Source organism: Oncorhynchus clarkii, chromosome 15 (genome assembly GCF_045791955.1).
Source record: "Oncorhynchus clarkii lewisi isolate Uvic-CL-2024 chromosome 15, UVic_Ocla_1.0, whole genome shotgun sequence".
NCBI classification, from domain to species: domain Eukaryota; kingdom Metazoa; phylum Chordata; class Actinopteri; order Salmoniformes; family Salmonidae; genus Oncorhynchus; species Oncorhynchus clarkii.
This window is the reverse complement of record NC_092161.1, coordinates 14367996-14380495: the sequence shown is the minus strand read 5'-3', so window position 1 is coordinate 14380495 and position 12500 is coordinate 14367996. Positions and strand designations below refer to the sequence as shown.

Here is a 12500-nt window from a genome sequence, read left to right as displayed (position 1 = left end):
TTAGAAAGTAATCAAGGAAAATCTATTGAAAAAAAGATGTGTAAATACGTATACAGTACCAGTTAAAAGTTTAGACACACGTACTCATTCAAGAGTTTTACTTTATTTTTACTATTTTCCACATTGTAGAATAATAGCGAAGATAATATGTATATATATATATATTTTTTACTAACTCCATCAAGACACCGTTGTCCTAGAGCACACCAAAAAAACTATACATACATCGGCCTAAACATCAGCGCCACAGGTAACTTCCACAAAGCTGTGAACAATCTGAGAGACAAGGCAAGAAGGGCCTTCAACGCCATCAAAAGGAACATAAAATTCAACATACCAATTAGGATCTGGCTAAAAATACTTGAATCAGTTATAGAACCCATTGCCCTTTATGGTTGTGAGGTCTGGGGTCTGCTCACCAACCAAAAATTCACAAAATGGGACAAACACCAAATTAAGACTGCATACAGAATTCTGCAAAAAATATCCTCCGTGTACAACGTAAAACACCAATTAATGCATCCATAGCAGAATTAGGCCGATACCCACTAATTATCAAAAACCCTGAAAAGAGACATTAAATTCTACAACCACCTAAAAGGAAGCGGTTCCTAAACCTTCCATAACAAAGCCATCAACTACAGAGAGATGAACCTGGAGAAGAGTCCCTTAAGCCAGCTGGTCCTGGGGCTCTGTTCCCAAACACAAACAGACCCCACAGAGCCCCAGGACAGCAACACATTTAGACCCAACCAAGTCATGAGAAAACAAAAAGATAATTACTTAACAAAAAACAGAGCAAACTAGAATGCTATTTGGCCCTAAAACAGAGAGTACACAGTGGCACAAAACCTGACCACTGTGACTGATCCCACATTAAGGAAAGCTTTGACTATGTACAGACTCTGTGAGCATAGCATTGCTATTGAGAAAGGCCACCGTAGGCAGACTGTCACGACTTCCGCCGAAGTCGGCTCCTCTCATTGTTCGGGCAGCATTCAGCTGTCGACGTCACCGGCTTTCTAGCCATCGTGTCACGACCGTCAGAAGAAGCGACCAAGGCGCAGCGTGGTGAGCGTACATTTTCTTTTTATTAAATAATGTCGCCAACAAAAACAATAAACAATACAAAACGACCGTGACGCTTAACAGGACATTAGTGCCACTAACAAAGATAACTTCCCACCATGACAAAAGGGAAAAAAGCTGCCTAAGTATGATCCCAATCAGAGACAACGATAGACAGCTGTCCCTGATTGAGAACCATACCCGGCCAAAACATAGAAGTAAAGAAACATAGAAAACAAAACATAGAATGCCCACCCCACATCACACCCTGACCTAACCAAATAGAGACATAAAACGGCTCTCTAAGGTCAGGGCGTGACACATCGCCGCTCCATTTTTCATGTATCCATTTGTTTTGTCTTGTTCCCTCACTTTTCATTCCCCAATCAATCTACATGTATTTATTCCTCTGTTCCCCTTCATGTCTTTGTGTCAGATTGTTTGTGTTACATGTGTATTGTTGACGCGCCAGACTGGCTTGTTTTTTCCGTGTTATTTTTCACGAAGATGTTTATTGTTAAACATAATTCTTGTGACTGTTTTGCGCGTTTTGCCTAAATAAAGTGTGCGCCTGTTCACAAATCTCTGCTCTCCTGCACCTGACTTCGCTTCCAGTACGCACACATCTGACACAGCCCTGGCTCTCAAGAGAAGACAGGCTATGTGCTCACTGCCCACAAAATGAGGTGGAAACTGAGCTGCACCCTCTAACCTCCTGTCAAATGTATGACCATATTAGAGACACATATTTCCCTCAGATTACACAGACCCACAAAGGATTGGAAAACAACCTGCTCGGGCCAGGTTACCGTGGACCACAACCCTACAGAGAGATCTCTCTCACACCCATCAGAGGGGGAGAGATGGAGAGGTATGGAGATGGGGGGGTTTATGACACCTCACCCATTGTAAATCTTAAGGCAGCAGACAACATTCCTTTGTCCTCTCAGTATGGAGAACCGGACTCAGAACATTAACATGCTATAAATGGACTCTGGGACAATAGGTTTCGTCAGCCATAATGGTGGTAATGACAATAAATGGACTTTGGGACAATGGGTTTCGTCAGCCATAATGGTGGTAATGACAATAAATGGACTTTGGGAGAATAGGTTTCGTCAGCCATAATGGTGGTAATGACAATAAATGGACTTTGGGACAATGGGTTTCGTCAGCCATAATGGTGGTAATGACAATAAATGGACTTTGGGACAATGAGTTTCGTCAGCCATAATGGTGGTAATGACAATAAATGGACTTTGGGACAATGGGTTTCGTCAGCCATAATGGTGGTAATGACAATAAATGGACTTTGGGACAATGGGTTTCGTCAGCCATAATGGTGGTAATGACAATAAATGGACTTTGGGACAATGGGTTTCGTCAGCCATAATGGTGGTAATGACAATAAATGGACTTTGGGACAATGGGTTTCGTCAGCCACAATGGTGGTCATGGCGATAGATGGAATATGAAAATATATGTTGTTTTTGTCATGTTATTAAAAGTTAAAGGACAACATTATAATGAAAACATTGTAACTTTAAGAGTTTTCCTAGTATATGCTTGATGTTTGCATATTGTACGTTGTGTGGAAAATGTCCAGATTAAAGAGAATGTTTTTGTAAAGATGAAATGTGAAGTTAGCTGTCTGAATTGGATCTGAGTAAAATCCAGACCTTGCTTCGTGACTTGGTACGCCCAGAGAATTACCCTAAAGGCAGAAACGTCCATCTCTGACCTGAGGGTATAAAACATGTGAGTTAAGAATGAACATATCAGACTAAGTGACCTAAGCTGCAGCCAAGGTCTGAGTAGTCAGCAACCCCAAAACGCAACACGAGGTTGAAGACAAAGGAACTTTTTATCGTATTGTCTGAGATCCCCAAAGATTGGAAAGCTGCTGAGGTCATCCCCCACTTCAAAGTGTGAGACACTATAGACCCAAACTGCTACAGACTTACAGTATATCTATCCTATCCTGCCTTTCTAAGGTCATCAAAAGCCAAGTTAATGCAATCTGGTTTCCGCTATGCAATCTGGTTTCCGAGCTGGTCATGGGTGCACCTCAGCCACGCTCAAGGTCCTAAACGATATCATAACCGCCATCAATAAGAGATAATACTGTGCAGCTGTAATTCCAGAAAATTATGTCATGGCTTCAGAAGCTTCTGATTGACATCATTTGAGTCAATTGGAGGTGTACCTGTGGATGTATTTCAAGGCCTACCTTCAAACTCAGTGCCTCTTTGCTTGACATGGGAAAATCTAAAGAAATTAAGACACTATTAACAGTCATGGGGATAAACACCTACCAGGAAGCAACAACCTTTCCCTCCCCACATACCCCCACAGAAACAACTAACGTAAGTACAGCTCGTGAAGCTCTGTCGAACACTGGGTCTGTACATAGTCAATGGTAGGCTGAGAGGGGACTCTTTTGGTAGGTACACCTACAGCTCATCCCTTGGCAGCAGCACTGTAGACTACTTCCTCACCGACCTAAACCCAGAGTCTCTCAGAGCCTTCACAGTCAGCACAGTCAACACCTCTCTCAGACCACAGTAAAATCACAGTGTATCTGAGAAGAGCAGAACCCAACCATGAAGCATCACGGCCCAATAAATTACATGGTACAATACAGGCCTATAGATGGAGTGCAAACATTACAGACATCTACCAAAAATCAATTAATAGCCAAAACATACAATCTCTCCTGGACAACTTTTTAGCCTTAACATTCTCCAACAGCAATGAAGGTGTAAATTTGGATGTTTGGAACATAAACTTTATATTTGACAAATTAACCTCCTTGGCAAATTTAAACAAGCATAAGAGCAAACCAGAAATAACAGATAATGAAAAATGGTTTGATAATGATTGCAAAAATCTAAGAAAGTAATTGAGAAATATATCTAATCAAAAACACAGAGAACCAGACAACAAAAATATACACCTTCAATATGGGGAAACACTGAAGCAATACAAACACACCCTAAGAACAAAAAAGGAACAGCACATTAGAAATCAGCTGGATGGAATTGAGGAATCCATAGAATCAAACCACTTCTGGGAGAATTGGAATAAATGAAACAAACCTCATCATGAGGAATTGGCTATCCAAAATGGGGATATGTGGAGAAATCACTTTACAAACCTCTACAGCAATATAACAAAGAGCCCAGCACAAAAAGATAAACAAGAAACATGACAAATCCTTGAATCAGCAGTCAAAGACTATCAGAATCCTGTGGATACACCAATTACAGAAGAAGAATTATTGGGAAAACTATGCTCTCTCCAACCCAAAAAGTCCTGTGGTGCTGATGGTATTTTAAATGAAATGATCAAATATACAGACCACAAATTCAAATGAACTGTACTCAAACTCTTCAACATTATCCTCACTGCAGGTATTTTCCCCGATATTTGGAACCAGGGATTGATCACACCAATCTATAATATCTATCTATATACCCAAATAATTACAGAGGAATTTGCGTTAACAGCAACTTGGGGAAAATTCTCTGCAGTATTATAAATAGCAGACTACATCATTTCCTTGACGAACACAACGTCCTGAGCAGAAGCCAGATTGGATTTCTAAAAAATGATCGTACAACAGACCACATGTACACCCTCCACACTCTAATTGATAAACAAGTAAACCAAAACAAAGGCAAAATCTACTTGTGTTTTGTAGATTTCAAGAAAGCATTTGATTCAATTTGGCACGAAGGTCTTTTTTATAAACTAATAGAAAGTGGTATTGGAGGGAAAACATATGATTTTATTAAATCAATGTACACTAAAAACAAATGTGCGGTTAAAATTGGCATCAAGCAAACAGACTTCTTCTCTCAGGGACGGGGAGTGAAACAGGGCTGCCCAATAAGTCCAACACTATTTAACATCTACATTAATGAATTAACAACAAGCCAACACACTTCTTCTCTCAGGGACGGGGAGTGAAACAGGGCTGCCCAATAAGTCCAACACTATTTAACATCTACATTAATGAATTAACAACAAGCCAACACACTTCTTCTCTCAGGGACGGGGAGTGAAACAGGGCTGCCCAATAAGTCCAACACTATTTAACATCTACATTAATGAATTAACAACAAGCCAACACACTTCTTCTCTCAGGGACGGGGAGTGAAACAGGGCTGCCCAATAAGTCCAACACTATTTAACATCTACACTAATTAATTAACAACAAGCCAACAGACTTCTTCTCTCAGGGACGGGGAGTGAAACAGGGCTGCCCAATAAGTCCAACACTATTTAACATCTACACTAATGAATTGGCAAAAACATTAGAAGAATCGGCAGCACCTGGTATCACCCTACACTACACTGAAATCAAGTGTCTGCTGTACGCAGATGACCTGGTGCTGCTGTCTCCCACTAAAGAGGGGTTACAGCAGCACCTAGATCGTCTTCACAGGTTCTGTCAGACCTGGGCTCTGACTGTTGACCACAGGTTCTGTCAGACCTGGGCTCTGACCGTTAACCACAGGTTCTGTCAGACCTGGGCTATGACCGTTAACCACAGGTTCTGTCAGACCTGGACTCTGACCGTTAACCACAGGTTCTGTCAGACCTGGGCTCTGACCGTTAACCACAGGTTCTGTCAGACCTGGGCTCTGACCGTTAACCACAGGTTCTGTCAGACCTGGGCTCTGACCGTTAACCACAGGTTCTGTCAGACCTGGGCTCTGACCGTTAACCACAGGTTCTGTCAGACCTGGGCTCTGACCGTTAACCACAGGTTCTGTCTGGGCTCTGACCGTTAACCACAGGTTCTGTCAGACCTGGACTCTGACCGTTAACCACAGGTTCTGTCTGGGCTCTGACCGTTAACCACAGGTTCTGTCAGACCTGGGCTCTGACCGTTAACCACAGGTTCTGTCAGACCTGGGCTCTGACCGTTAACCACAGGTTCTGTCTGGGCTCTGACCGTTAACCACAGGTTCTGTCAGACCTGGGCTCTGACCGTTAACCACAGGTTCTGTCAGACCTGGACTCTGACCGTTAACCACAGGTTCTGTCTGGGCTCTGACCGTTAACCACAGGTTCTGTCAGACCTGGGCTCTGACCGTTAACCACAGGTTCTGTCAGACCTGGGCTCCGACCGTTAACCACAGGTTCTGTCAGACCTGGGCTCTGACCGTTAACCACAGGTTCTGTCAGACCTGGGCTCTGACCGTTAACCACAGGTTCTGTCAGACCTGGACTCTGACCGTTAACCTAAAAAAAACAAATATAATGATATTCCAAAAAAGGTCCAGAAATAAGGATGACAAATATAAATTCTATTTGGACACAGTTCTATTAGAACACACCAAAAACTACACATATCTAGGACTAAATATCAGCAACACAGGTAGCTTTCACATGGCTGTGAATGAGCTGAGAGACAAAGCAAGAAGAGCATTCTATGCCATTAAAAGGAACATCAAAATCGAAATTCCAATTAGAATCTGGCTCAAAAATGTTCAATTAGTTATAGAACCAATTGCTCTACATGGCAGTGAAGTATGGGGTCCAGTCTCTAATAATGAATTTACCAAATGGGACAAACATCCAATTGAAATACTGCATGCAGAGTTTTGCAAGACTGTATTGCAAGTGCAAAGAAAAACTCCAAATAACGCACGTAGAGCAGAATTGGGCCAATACCCCCTCCTCATTCAAATAGAAAAAAGAGCCATCAAATTTTACAACCGTCTAAAAACAAGTGACCCCAAAACATTCCATCACACAGCTCTACAATGTCAAGAGATTAAACAAAAGAAGAGTCCCATCAGCCAGCTGGTTCTGAGGCTCAGTTCACCAACCCAAACCAACCAAATAGAGCCTCAGGACAGCACTCAGAAAATCTGGCCCAACCAAATCATCACAAAACAAAAACAAAAATATATCACCTATTGGAAAGACACCACAAAAAAATCAAAGTAAACTTCAATGCTATTTGGCTCTAAACAGACAGTACATGGTGGCAGACTATCTGACCACTGGGACTGATAGAAAACCGAGGAAAACATTGACTAGGTACAGACTCAGTGAGCACAGTGAGCTATAGAGACCGGTCGTCACAAACAAACCTGGCTGCCCAGAGAGGACAGTCTGGCTATAGAGACCGGTCGTCACAGACAAACCTGGCTGCCCAGAGAGGACAGTCTGGCTATAGAGACCGGTCGTCACAGACAAACCTGGCTGCCCAGAGAGGACAGTCTGGCTATAGAGACCGGTCGTCACAGACAAACCTGGCTGCCCAGAGAGGACAGTCTGGCTGTAGAGACCGGTCGTCACAGACAAACCTGGCTGCCCAGAGAGGACAGTCTGGCTATAGAGACCGGTCGTCACAGACAAACCTGGCTGCCCAGAGAGGACAGTCTGGCTATAGAGACCGGTCGTCACAGACAAACCTGGCTGCCCAGAGAGGACAGTCTGGCTATAGAGACCGGTCGTCACAGACAAACCTGGCTGCCCAGAGAGGACAGTCTGGCTATAGAGACCGGTCGTCACAGACAAACCTGGCTGCCCAGAGAGGACAGTCTGGCTATAGAGACCGGTCGTCACAGACAAACCTGGCTGCCCAGAGAGGACAGTCTGGCTATAGAGACCAGTCGTCACAGACAAACCTGGCTGCCCAGAGAGGACAGTCTGGCTATAGAGACCGGTCGTCACAGACAAACCTGGCTGCCCAGAGAGGACAGTCTGGCTATAGAGACCGGTCGTCACAGACAAACCTGGCTGCCCAGAGAGGACAGCCTGGCTATAGAGACCGGTCGTCACAGACAAACCTGGCTGCTCAGAGAGGACAGTCTGGCTATAGAGACCGGTCGTCACAGACAAACCTGGCTGCCCAGTGAGGAGGCTGTGCTCACTCTGCTCCAAGGGAGAGGTAGAGACAGAGCTGCATTTCCTATTACACTGTGACAAATACTCAGACCTAAGAGAATATTTCTTTCCCAAAATTATAATTCAATACAAATAATTTGAAACTATAAAAGATGAAGAAAAAATCTAATATTTATTGGGTGAAAAGCCAAAATGTGCAGTTTTGGCAGCCAAATATGTGTCCTCCTGCCACAACCTGAGGGACAGCCAGTGAAAAGTGCAAAGTAATGTCGATAATATTTCCCATCTTGTTTTGTTTTGTCTTTCATACCATGTCATGTGTCTTCTCAGTCACGTTGACACTGGTCTACTACCATTGCTTTAATGTATTGTTGTTCTCATTAATATTGTTGTTGAAGTTGTTGTTAATGGTAATCCCATGTCCACTACGAAGCCCCTGTGCTGTCTGTCTGCCTGGCCTGGAATAGAAAAGTCCCTGTGCTATCTGTCTGCCTGGCCTGGAATAGAAAAGTCCCTGTGCTATCTGTCTGCCTGGCCTGGAATAGAAAAGTCCCTGTGCTATCTGTCTGCCTGCCTGGAATAGAAAAGCCCCTGTGCTATCTGTCTGCCTGGCCTGGAATAGAAAAGTCCCTGTGCTATCTGTCTGCCTGGCCTGGAATAGAAAAGTCCCTGTGCTATCTGTCTGCCTGGCCTGGAATAGAAAAGTCCCTGTGCTATCTGTCTGCCTGCCTGGAATAGAAAAGTCCCTGTGCTATCTGTCTGCCTGGCCTGGAATAGAAAAGTCCCTGTGCTATCTGTCTGCCTGCCTGGAATAGAAAAGTCCCTGTGCTATCAGTCTGCCTGGCCTGGAATAGAAAAGTCCCTGTGCCATCTGTCTGCCTGCCTGGAATAGAAAAGTCCCTGTGCTATCTGTCTGCCTGCCTGGAATAGAAAAGTCCCTGTGCTAAAGTCCCTGTGCTATCTGTCTGCCTGGCCTGGAATAGAAAAGTCCCTGTGCTATCTGTCTGCCTGCCTGGAATAGAAAAGTCCCTGTGCTATCTGTCTGCCTGGCCTGGAATAGAAAAGTCCCTGTGCTATCTGTCTGCCTGCCTGGAATAGAAAAGTCCCTGTGCTATCTGTCTGCCTGCCTGGAATAGAAAAGCCCCTGTGCTATCTGTCTGCCTGCCTGGAATAGAAAAGTCCCTGTGCTATCTGTCTGCCTGGCCTGGAATAGAAAAGTCCCTGTGCTATCTGTCTGCCTGCCTGGAATAGAAAAGTCCCTGTGCTATCTGTCTGCCTGGCCTGGAATAGAAAAGTCCCTGTGCTATCTGTCTGCCTGGCCTGGAATAGAAAAGTCCCTGTGCTATCTGTCTGCCTGGCCTGGAATAGAAAAGTCCCTGTGCTATCTGTCTGCCTGGCCTGGAATAGAAAAGCCCCTGTGCTATCTGTCTGCCTGCCTGGAATAGAAAAGTCCCTGTGCTATCTGTCTGCCTGCCTGGAATAGAAAAGCCCCTGTGCTATCTGTCTGCCTGGCCTGGAATAGAAAAGTCCCTGTGCTATCTGTCTGCCTGGCCTGGAATAGAAAAGTCCCTGTGCTATCTGTCTGCCTGCCTGGAATAGAAAAGTCCCTGTGCTATCTGTCTGCCTGGCCTGGAATAGAAAAGTCCCTGTGCTATCTGTCTGCCTGGCCTGGAATATAAAAGTCCCTGTGCTATCTGTCTGCCTGGCCTGGAATAGAAAAGTCCCTGTGCTATCTGTCTGCCTGCCTGGAATAGAAAAGTCCCTGTGCTATCTGTCTGCCTGCCTGGAATAGAAAAGTCCCTGTGCTATCTGTCTGCCTGCCTGGAATAGAAAAGTCCCTGTGCTATCTGTCTGCCTGCCTGGAATAAAAAAGTCTGTGCTATCTGTCTGCCTGCCTGAAATAGAAAAGTCCCTGTGCTATCTGTCTGCCTGCCTGGAATAAAAAAGTCCCTGTGCTATCTGTCTGCCTGCCTGGAATAGAAAAGCCCTTGTGCTATCTGTCTGCCTGCCTGGAATAAAAAAGTCCCTGTGCTATCTGTCTGCCTGGCCTGGAATAGAAAAGTCCCTGTGCTATCTGTCTGCCTGGCCTGGAATAGAAAAGTCCCTGTGCTATCTGTCTGCCTGCCTGGAATAGAAAAGCCCCTGTGCTATCTGTCTGCCTGCCTGGAATAGAAAAGCCCCTGTGCTATCTGTCTGCCTGCCTGGAATAGAAAAGTCCCTGTGCTATCTGTCTGCCTGCCTGGAATAGAAAAGTCCCTGTGCTATCTGTCTGCCTGCCTGGAATAGAAAAGTCCCTGTGCTATCTGTCTGCCTGCCTGGAATAGAAAAGTCCCTGTGCTATCTGTCTGCCTGGCCTGGAATAGAAAAGTCCCTGTGCTATCTGTCTGCCTGTCTGGAATAGAAAAGTCCCTGTGCTATCTGTCTGCCTGGCCTGGAATAGAAAAGTCCCTGTGCTATCTGTCTGCCTGGCCTGGAATAGAAAAGTCCCTGTGCTATCTGTCTGCCTGGCCTGGAATAGAAAAGTCCCTGTGCTATCTGTCTGCCTGCCTGGAATAGAAAAGTCCCTGTGCTATCTGTCTGCCTGGCCTGGAATAGAAAAGTCCCTGTGCTATCTGTCTGCCTGCCTGGAATAGAAAAGTCCCTGTGCTATCTGTCTGCCTGGCCTGGAATAGAAAAGTCCCTGTGCTATCTGTCTGCCTGGCCTGGAATAGAAAAGTCCCTGTGCTATCTGTCTGCCTGGCCTGGAATAGAAAAGTCCCTGTGCTATCTGTCTGCCTGGCCTGGAATAGAAAAGCCCCTGTGCTATCTGTCTGCCTGCCTGGAATAAAAAAGTCTGTGCTATCTGTCTGCCTGCCTGGAATAGAAAAGTCCCTGTGCTATCTGTCTGCCTGCCTGGAATAAAAAAGTCCCTGTGCTATCTGTCTGCCTGCCTGGAATAGAAAAGCCCCTGTGCTATCTGTCTGCCTGCCTGGAATAAAAAAGTCCCTGTGCTATCTGTCTGCCTGCCTGGAATAGAAAAGCCCCTGTGCTATCTGTCTGCCTGCCTGGAATAGAAAAGTCCCTGTGCTATCTGTCTGCCTGCCTGGAATAGAAAAGCCCCTGTGCTATCTGTCTGCCTGCCTGGAATAGAAAAGTCCCTGTGCTATCTGTCTGCCTGCCTGGAATAGAAAAGTCCCTGTGCTATCTGTCTGCCTGCCTGGAATAGAAAAGTCCCTGTGGTATCTGTCTGCCTGCCTGGAATAGAAAAGTCCCTGTGCTATCTGTCTGCCTGCCTGGAATAGAAAAGCCCCTGTGCTATCTGTCTGCCTGCCTGGAATAGAAAAGTCCCTGTGCTATCTGTCTGCCTGCCTGGAATAGAAAAGTCCCTGTGCTATCTGTCTGCCTGCCTGGAATAGAAAAGTCCCTGTGCTATCTGTCTGCCTGGCCTGGAATAGAAAAGTCCCTGTGCTATCTGTCTGCCTGCCTGGAATAGAAAAGCCCCTGTGCTATCTGTCTGCCTGCCTGGAATAGAAAAGTCCCTGTGCTATCTGTCTGCCTGGCCTGGAATAGAAAAGCCCCTGTGCTATCTGTCTGCCTGGCCTGGAATAGAAAAGTCCCTGTGCTATCTGTCTGCCTGCCTGGAATAGAAAAGTCCCTGTGCTATCTGTCTGCCTGGCCTGGAATAGAAAAGTCCCTGTGCTATCTGTCTGCCTGGCCTGGAATAGAAAAGTCCCTGTGCTATCTGTCTGTCTGCCTGGAATAGAAAAGTCTGTGCTATCTGTCTGCCTGCCTGGAATAGAAAAGTCCCTGTGCTATCTGTCTGCCTGGCCTGGAATAGAAAAGTCCCTGTGCTATCTGTCTGCCTGCCTGGAATAGAAAAGTCCCTGTGCTATCTGTCTGCTTGCCTGGAATAGAAAAGCCCCTGTGCTATCTGTCTGCCTGGCCTGGAATAGAAAAGTCCCTGTGCTATCAGTCTGCCTGGCCTGGAATAGAAAAGTCCCTGTGCTATCTGTCTGCCTGCCTGGAATAGAAAAGTCCCTGTGCTATCTGTCTGCCTGCCTGGAATAGAAAAGTCCCTGTGCTATCTGTCTGCCTGGCCTGGAATAGAAAAGTCACTGTGCTATCTGTCTGCCTGGCCTGGAATAGAAAAGCCCCTGTGCTATCTGTCTGCCTGGCCTGGAATAGAAAAGTCCCTGTGCTATCTGTCTGCCTGCCTGGAATAGAAAAGTCCCTGTGCTATCTGTCTGCCTGCCTGGAATAGAAAAGTCCCTGTGCTATCTGTCTGCCTGCCTGGAATAGAAAAGTCCCTGTGCTATCTGTCTGCCTGCCTGGAATAGAAAAGTCCCTGTGCTATCTGTCTGCCTGCCTGGAATAGAAAAGTCCCTGTGCTATCTGTCTGCCTGGCCTGGAATAGAAAAGTCCCTGTGCTATCTGTCTGCCTGGCCTGGAATAGAAAAGTCCCTGTGCTATCTGTCTGCCTGCCTGGAATAGAAAAGTCCCTGTGCTATCTGTCTGCCTGCCTGGAATAGAAAAGCCCCTGTGCTATCTGTCTGCCTGGCCTGGAATAGAAAAGTCCCTGTGCT

The 12500-nt window shown here is 45.7% G+C and overlaps 1 protein-coding gene across 1 annotated transcript in view; it reads right to left on the bottom strand.

The window, feature by feature from the left end:
- Nucleotides 1-12500, bottom strand: part of LOC139366922 (contactin-associated protein-like 2) — a 302046-nt gene that overhangs the window by 69937 nt on the left and 219609 nt on the right. The window lies entirely within an intron of this gene.